The sequence below is a fragment of the Strix uralensis genome, chromosome Z (assembly GCF_047716275.1).
Source record: "Strix uralensis isolate ZFMK-TIS-50842 chromosome Z, bStrUra1, whole genome shotgun sequence".
Classification (NCBI taxonomy): Eukaryota; Metazoa; Chordata; class Aves; order Strigiformes; family Strigidae; genus Strix; species Strix uralensis.
In genome coordinates, this window is record NC_134012.1 from 86,657,777 (window position 1) to 86,667,044 (window position 9,268).

The window sequence follows — 9,268 nt, forward strand, 5'->3', positions numbered from 1 at the left end:
CCTGAGTATTATTCTCAGTGTCAGAGCAGAACCTTCAGATATCATTGTCTAATTACCATCTGCTGGTTTCTAAGTCAGTAAAGCAGGCAAAGAACATGGGAACCTCTGCGCTTGCTGGTGATTGGTATCCTAGCTGCCCCCCCACCTCCCAAAGGCAGGTAAGAAAACAGCTCTGGCCATCTAGGAATTTATATGGCCCCTATCAATGCCATGCTAATGACTCTGGAAGGGATCCTTAAGGTTCTGTAAGATGACCCCTGGAGACATTTAAGCACCTATAAAAACTGAACTTTTGTTGCTTAAGCCTAAAAGAAACAGGTTCCAAAATCCCGTTTACTTACAGCTAAGTATTGGGGGGGGGGGGGGGGGGGGGGGGGCACAGAGAGAAGAAAGAAGAGAGAGGTGATGATAAATTTTGTAGGCATCAGCATGCATGGCTGCACAGTCTCATATCTGACAGGGCCACAACACCTGCCTGATGCTTAGACACTCAAGATTCACAAAGCAATTATTCCCTGCCTATGTCTGCTGACAAAATGTGTGCAGAACCACAAAATCAGGTTCCCCAGAAAAAGCAGAAGCCTTTGTTTTTGTTTAAAGATATAATCAGGAAAAGAAAGCAGCAGTGATGCTCCTTTTTCTAAGGCAGCCCAGCCACTGCAGCACTCGCTGGTGTGTGGGAAACACCTCCAACCACCCCAGAGACTGTAACAGAGAAGTAACAGACGAGTCAGGATGGAGACCTCTCCAGCCTTTCTGTAGATGACATTTCTCTCCACAGCTTAAGTAACCACTGACTCTGAGCAGGACTCCATGTCCTTGCAAGAGGGCATTCACCCTCTCAAGTGAGGGACCACGGGCTCCAGATCCTGCTCCCAAGGATTATTTATAATTTTTACATTAAACTGTTTATGGAACGAAATACGTTGAGCAGCCTTGGGGCATAGAGCACAATCACTTCTAAAGCCTTATCTAGAACTAGTTTATTTATTTTATTTTTAGACAGAAATTTGATGGTTATCAGTCAAAAAGAAGTTGTAACTAAATCTCAGAGGAAAAGATGCACCAAAACATGAATCATTTCAACTAATTCTAGCTAGTTATGGTAACAGGAGTAAAATTGACTTTCATACCTGTTCTCTGTGTCTCCCTGCATGCGAATCAATGTCTAACTCAGAGCAACAGCATCCCCTCTCAAAGAGCCACCAGTATCTCGTTTGAGTTCTCAATCCTTCCACCTATATGAGTATCTTTAAACCTCCCTCATTAGACCTCTTCTTCTACTGCTAATTAACATCCCATCACTTGAACCATCTCTGCATTTCAACATTAGTCTGAATTTAAGATCTGTGTTTCTTTTTAACTGTGTCCTAGATCAATACTTATTATTGAGAATAGAACAAAACTAACTCCAAGAAGTCTCCTAATTTCTTTTTTGTTTTTCCTTCCATTATCCAAAAGCTGCCTTCAACAGCTCAAATAAGGTCATTACAAGATAATATAAACTATCATTTAAAACTGTAACAATCATTTTTGCTTTCATCCTCCAACAAATGTATCAATACAACAGGAACTGCTGAATATAGCATACTCTGCATTCCTCTGAGCACTAGCACACAGTGTAAGTGGAAAAGAACCTCATTTACCTGGTCACATCATCTACTGGGTCATCTACAGAAAAACATAACCTGTCTGCATCAGCCTTGTGATGCACTGCACTCTGCAAGACAAGAGTCAGTATTTATAAACATCTGGATTGTTTAAGACTTCCAGACACATTCTTCTTGAAGTACCGTTTCATCTTTCAGGTGGAATTCTTACTAACATACCGAGTTTAAATACATCTTCTCATAAGGCACAAGACTTGCTGTCAGTCACACACTGGATTAAACAATCTAATATTCATTCTCTAAGAGAGATGTTTCTAATGGATTTACAGACTCTGTTCTAGCATTACCTACGGACATTGATAAATTCAGATTTTTTTTTTTTTGAACATTTACTAATTCCCTGAGCAGCATGATGTGGAAACAGATGTGACCTTAGAGCCATAAGATGGTAACTCATCAAGCACTTGAAAATTAAAGCCCCATGAATTCCCTGCTAAAGTAGCAGCAGCAGCTTTGCCACCTGTGAAAGAGAGTATCTCCACAAGTGGAGATCATCCCCACTTATATGGCCGTTCCCACATATTCCTGACTTGCCTTTGGCAAGTCTCTAAGGGATGCCCTCCCCTAAAGGTTAAGTCTCTACCTTCCCTCAGCACACCTGTAAAGGGATTTTGCACAATCTAACTCATAGATAGTACTTGCCACTGGCTTCTCTAAGTGACTAAAGCGATATGTTTGGAATGGAAACTGTTATCACTTAATAACGCTGGTAAAAGTTTGAATAGGTGAAACAGTGATAAGATGAAAGGAATCGAAGACTAAGTAAACAGAAAGCAAAATCAAACAAAATCAGGTGATCTACTGACTGCCTAAAAGCAATGCTCCAGCTCCAAGTTAGTGATTTTTAAGCTTTCCATTTGTGGACTTCTGCAACATTTTCCAGTTTAGATACATAGCCCTGCAGCCCACTGACGCTATACTGTCTTAGTACTCTCAGCAGTAACCTGCAGACCCCTACCCAGCTAATGACAGGCAACCCATGCTAAGCAATACTAATCAACTGCAGATACGGCACTACTCATTCTGTGGATCCACTCCCTGCATTTGCTTCTGTCTCTTCCACATACTAATCCTTCACCTTATCAAAACATAATTTTTGTTTTGATCTTGATTCAGACTGGGGCCAAATCCAGGAGACTTCTATGCGCATGCTTACCTTTATCACCAAAAACGTACTGAAATCAAAGCGTATCTTTATCACCAAAACCACACAGCATACAATGGCTGAGAAGCTAAGGACAAGCACAGACTTTTAGCAGATCAAGGCATTCATGCATTCTTCCCTACAGAATGTGCAAAGCTTTACATATAAAGCACATGTGCACTGATGGATCTACATTAAACAACATATTATCTCAGCTGGCATCGCCACATGCGGATTTGAGAGGGAACATGGCATGACATGGACTTTAATCTTCCCCACAGCCACTAAACCTGTTAAATCTGATTAACAGTCTGGGTTCATGCTGTGGAGTTGAACTAAGGGTTTAAGAAGAATTTAAAGAATTCTTTGACAGTAAGGAAAAAAGCCAGAACGGACTTCCAGGTGAGATGTCAAAGGCAAGTCACATTGCCTTACTTAGGTAACAAGTTGGGTTTCAAATACAGCAGAAAGCTACTCAATGCCCATGCTTCCCTGAAGCGAATTTGACAGGACATGGACATTGATTATGGAATATAAACATCTGACTACTTTTGCAATGGAGTTTTTAAGTGTGAAAGTCTGTGGAGAAGAATCAGAGTGACAATTCCTACACAATAGCGCACAGCCTAGGTCTCCCTGGCACTAGATGATTATAATATCTATCCAGAGCTTTACTGCCATTTATAGCAAAGTTTCCAGGCATCCACCACCTATTACAATTAAAAAAAGAAACCAACCATGTATATCACCAATTCCTACCGAAGCAACACACAACATGCCAGCACAAAATGCTCAGTTCAAATTTACTTCCACACACTGAATTTTAACAAGGAAATGACGTTCTTTTCAGAACTACCTCAGAGGCTTAGAGCGATCTTTTTTAAACACAATCTCTAAACACAGTAGAAATTCAATCACTTAAAATAGACACTGCACGCTGCCACTGCACCGGTGTCCCTGTACAGCCAGCCAGCTCGGCGAGGCACGCAGCACGCCCGCATGCTCCCCGTCTGCAAGAAGGGGCTCCGGACTCCCCTCCCAAGGTCCCCTTTTTTGGAAGGGTGCTACCTATTTTAAAAAAATTTAAAAGCACAGGAAGAGGCATAAATATTATTTACCCGCTGTTCAGTCCTTGCACCGACCAACCTGCCGGCCAGTAGAATGAGCTGTTGACAAAACACTGCCTCTATTTAAGCCGCAGGCTCCGGGCAGCGGCAGCGAGGAGCCGCCGGTCTCCCCTCCGTACCCTCGGGGGAGGCTGCCGCGCTCTGCGCCCACACCGGCCCCGGCCCCCGCCGCGCCCCCGGAGCCGCCGCCCCCCGCCGATCCCCGAGCCGCCGCGACCGCGCCAGAGGAAAGCGGGGAGGCGGGCGCGGGGGGGGGTCGGAAACTCCCCGCGGCCCTGGCCAGCTCCCGGCACGGCTGGCAACCGCCCGCCTCGCCCCTCCTCGCCGGCACCTCCCCGGGGCGGGCAGAGGGAGGGATGGCGGGGTGGAGGGGGCATCGATCATCGCGCCCCTCGGGCCGCCCCCTCCCAGGTGCGAGCGGAGCCCCCACCGCGGGGCCGCCACCGGCAGCGGCAGCCGCCCGGCCGGCGGCCCGGCACTCACCCGCCGCCGCCTCGCCGTGCCCTGCGGCAGCCTCATGCCGCGGCGGGGGGGTGCGCGGTCCCGCCCGCGGCGCGATCCCGGGCGGCCCAGCTCCGGCGGGCAGCAGTGCGCAGCGCCGACAGGAAGGAGGGATGGAGCCGGGGCGGGAGGGAGGGAAGGAGGGATGGAGGAGAGGGGCTGGCGGGCTGCCGGCGGGAGGAGCCTGCGCCGCGCACCGCCCGGCGCCGCCGCCGCCCCCGGCCCTGCCCCCGGGGCACCGCCGCCGTCAGGCCCGGGCAGCGGGGCCGCGCTCGGCGGAGGCGCGTCGATGTAGTCGGGGTCGCATCGGGCCGAAGCCATACAGGATTTCAGGCTGACATTGGCCTTTAGTTGCGTTGCCGCGGTACAGTCGCGACTAAGTTGTGACTGGAGTGGCCGGTGGTTTCGTTGGGTCCCCAGCGGGCTGTGAAGGGCGTGCTGCGGGGGTGGGTGAAGTCGCGGGACTGATCTGGTGGTTTCAGGTTCTCTGCATGGCACGGTCAAATATCCTTCTTAGAAATGTATCTTGAATTATCTTCAACGATGCCAGCCCTCCAGGGTTCAAAGCGGTGGGCCTGGCCCTCCAAAACCTGGAGGTTCTTGATGCATTTTATCTTTGTATTTGTCTCTAGTTTTTGAGGTCTGGGACTTGACCTCCAACATTTCTTTGAAGCCACAACTGCTACATGCCAGCCTCCCTTTTAAATTACACTTGAAATCCTCACAATCCCACAGTCTCAAGAGTCAGGCAATTAAAAAAATATATACCACGAGACCCATAAAATCAGAAGAGTTGGCAAGCCTGTGGCTCCTCTCTTGTTCCCCAGTAAACCACAGCAGAACAGGGAGAAAAAGTAACCGTTTGGTTTTCCTTGCATTTTTCTGTCTACATTTTCCTACAGAGGTTTTCCAAGTTGCTGTAGATTGTTTTTCTCAGAACCTAGATGGTAGAGAACTGCAAATATTTGTGTGGAGGTCCTGGGCTAGGCTTGTGTCTCATCTTGGCTAAGTAGATGATGCTTTAGTCCCTAAAGCCAGAGTCTCCTGCCATCCTGCACATTCCTTGCTCAGACTAAGTGAATACAGGCTATTTCATAGAGAAGAAATCTTCCACCATTTCCTCCGCTTTTCAGTGTTTTTGCTTGTGCAAAGAGAATTGCAGCTTCAGTAGGCCAGCAAGAGATGCATGAACCTTGTGGTTAGGTCATGCATCTGAACATGAGTTCAGATCTCTTTTGACTCAAGAGCATGCTTGACTTCAGGCCTTGTATCCTGAGACAGTTGTGTATCCGTTGACCTGTGTCACCTTCTCAAGAGGAAGGATTGAGTCTCTTTATACACATACCATTCTTGGGAAAGAAAGGCGTTTTTTTAAAAAGCATTTTGAGAGAAGCCCTGGGCTGTGAGTCCCAAGCAGAAGATGATGTCTTTTCCTGATGCACATTGAAACATTCATAGCTCCAAGGATGGACAGACTTTAAGAGAGTTCTCTTAGGGATCTTCTATCTAGTAGGTTTAAGCAGTTACCTTTCCAGCACATCAGGCAGCTCTTCACAGTCCCAAATCTCTCCCCACTGGGAGGGTCTGCTGGATGGCTAATTCTGTGGTCTAGACATCACTCCAGGCACCAAGAGGTTTGTCAGCTGCCTAAGACCATCTTTGCATTTAGTTCCCTGTTCCCATTCTAGCCCAGAAGCCCTCCTGTCCTCTTTCCATGCAACAGCAGCCTAATCACGATGAAACTGGGAATATCCATAGCACCAGAAGACCTGGGGAGAAGGTGGCCATTTCACTGCACGTGACCCATCCAAGGGAGGACTGCCTCTACCTGTCTCTGTTTCCAGACCTCATTAATTGCAGCCTGGTGCCCTCCTTAGAGTCTGCATCCAAGGCTCAGAAGGATTCACCTTGCCCTGGATGACAGACCCACAAATGCAGGTTTCCATCAACAAAAGTGACACAAGAACTTTCTTTCAAAGGCATTAAAAATGTTAAATGAAATCATACCAACTTTCTTTTCTGCAGCTCATGTTATTTCACGTTTAGTAAAGGCTCACAGGCATCTCACTTGTCAGGAAGCCGTGTACCATGTGTACCATGAGTTACTGCAGAAGGTCTGGCTCATTTTCTGTGTGACGAAATCAAGCAATAGTAATTTTTACTATTTTCTCTTTTTAATTAGCAAGGCAGCTTCCCTGTAATTCACAGACACTCCATACAGGAACTGGGGAAAGATGTGTGGGTTGGCTTTTTTTTTTAAGCGGAAAAATGTGATTGTGAAATCAGAAGCTGCCAGGAGAAATCAGAGGTACAGGTAGTTCCTGAAGTTATTTTAAGGTTCTGATATTTTATTAATGCTCAATTTTTAATGACTCATTTGGAAGTTAAGAAACTTTCTAGATCCGATGCTATTTAAGACAAGTCTGTATAGTGTAAGTTTCAAGGCGATAAAGCTAGAGATGTCTGGTATCAGTTATCTCTTTTTTTATACAGTGAAATATGATAATTTTAATAGAAATATCCCCTAGACAAACGACTGGTATAATTACCCTACTACTACTTATCTGCAGAAAATACGCTATCTATGCATTCTGTCTCATCATAAGATCTTCCTTGTAAAATATCATAACTGCTATATTTTATAATGAAACTTACCTGTATGTAGTACGTATGTGCAGGCCATTTATTTTGTTTCCTGCCTTATCTCTGGTTTCCAGAAAACTGAAGGACAGATGCCGGAATGCACAGTGTCTTTATACACTCAGTGTAGGATTTTGTCATTGATTTTAACAGCAGCAGGGCTGAGCCTTTCAACGTTAACATTTTGGACAGTGAAAGAGAAAGGTTTAAGTCTCACCAGATAGTAGGCTAGTTTTAGTTTATCTTAGTTTATCTCAGTGCTTAGTATTACTTAGAGAACAAGATATCTGCTGTCTAGGTCAGAAAAAAATTCTTGGGGCATGTAAATTCCAAATGAAAGTGAGAAGGCCAGCTAGGACATTTTCATTAATGAGAGTTTCCTGGAGCCATTTAGTCTTGTATTTAAGGGTGTGTTGGTTATTTATGGCAGAGAAAAGGAACGGATGTGTTGATGTTCTGGAACTTTTCCTTTGTGCATTGTTTCCCATTTCACAGTTGTATTTGGCACCCACTTTCCTCCAGCCAATAAAGAATATTCAAGAACTTCCTTTGCTGAGAAGTTGTGCGCACATTTTGCAAACCATAAGTTTAACCAGAAATGTGAAAGGTAGTACTTCTACCAGCATTGACAAACACCAGAGATTGTACAATACTACCAGCAAAGGTCTGCCAGTTATTCTTTTTGTGGACTATCTATTCCTGTTTTCTTTAAAAAATGGTTATATAATACAACCAACAAAGCAAATTTGGGTCTGACTGAATTTATTCAGGAAAGCCAATAACAAAACTCACACTGGCTGTGATAAGAGCAGGGGTAGCCTCTGTAAATGCCAAGAATAACCTGGAGTACTGTGGATAGTGCATGCGTTTTGGTGCACTCACAAAGCAACAGCTCTTTCCTATGAGGTCTCAGTGGAAGCATCCCTGTGTTGTCAAGCTGGCACAGAACTATTCTTGGAAACGAGTACATGGATCCCAGAGAAATAAACTCTTTGTAATTAATATTTTTCAAATACAGAGAATTTTTTTCCTCATTAGGGACCTATGCCTGTAAACCCAGTGACATGTTGGCAATATATTGCTAAAAGGCTTCAAAAAATTCCCTGATGTCCCCTGTCTGCAGGAAAACCATACGGTCTATTGTGGTTTTTGTGTTTGCCGGGAGAAGCAATGAAGGACTTTGATCTACTGACCTGCACTAACTTAGATAGTGCCATGAATTTAAAAAGAAATGGAAAGAAAAACACTGCTTGCCAAAAACAATTAAAATGAAGGCACTTGCATTCCTTTCACTGGAAATAATTCTACCTCAGATGCCTGAAAAATACACGGTGTGAAAATACTGGATTCACTACCAGTAATAAGACCCTTATGGTCAGCAATGAAGGTAAAACTTCTCCCATGCAATACAGAGACTCCAGCAGGTGGATCTCATTCCCACGCACTGTCAAGTGTCAACATCTTTATGTCCAAGTGGTCTGACTGTGGCAATTTGTGCATAGGTCAGAGGGCAATGGGCACCAACTGTTGAGTCCTCACTAAGTACATTGGGTCTATCCTGACTGGCAACAACAAACAATTTTTTTGAACAGGTCTTTTATATCTTCGTGAGTCAAGCAGTTGTTAGGTAATGATTTTGCCTCAGACCCTTGCTTGCCTTATCCTCCAGGAGTCTTTGGAAAAATTTCTGCCCATTGCCTTATTGTCTCATTTTGCCATCTTCATGGCTACTGTCTGCCTTCCTCTTGGGAAGATGATATCTGAGCCCATGGTATCAGAGCATGGGTTTGGGGGTGACAAGTTGCCTATGCTATGGTTTTATCAGAGCAAGGGGAGTGAATTTTTGGTCTTCTCCTCACCATTCCTTGATTTGACTGCTGTCGTTCATGTTCATCATGGCCATTAATGCTCATTCTTTCCTCCTTTGCTCTAGTGCATCTTCTGATGTTTCCACATGCAGGAATTTCCATTCATACTTTATTCAGACGAGTCTAAATACTTCAGTTACAAATGTCTACAGGCCTTCAGTGAACTAATGCCTGAGAAGGGACCTACTGCTGAAGTTCCTCTGCTAGAACAACCTACATGCTATAAACTGATTTACAGTTGCAGGCCTGTTTCCCAGTCTAAGCATTTGTGCCATCCTGCAGTTTATTATACTGGCAGTGCAAAGTTCAGCACATGCT

At 45.1% G+C, this 9,268-nt stretch overlaps 1 protein-coding gene across 2 annotated transcripts in view; it reads right to left on the reverse strand.

Annotated features, from left to right (window-relative positions):
- The window catches only part of LIFR (LIF receptor subunit alpha), a 56,118-nt gene extending 51,574 nt beyond the window's left edge, over positions 1-4,544 (reverse strand). The window contains exon 1 of one of the 2 annotated variants that reach the window (XM_074855032.1): positions 4,425-4,544. The gene's annotated coding sequence lies outside the window, so the exon portion shown is untranslated. Of the gene's footprint in view, positions 1-3,932; positions 4,037-4,424 lie in introns of those variants that run through there. The other variant, XM_074855033.1, reaches the window with a different exon arrangement.
- Positions 4,545-9,268: the final 4,724 nt, after the last annotated feature.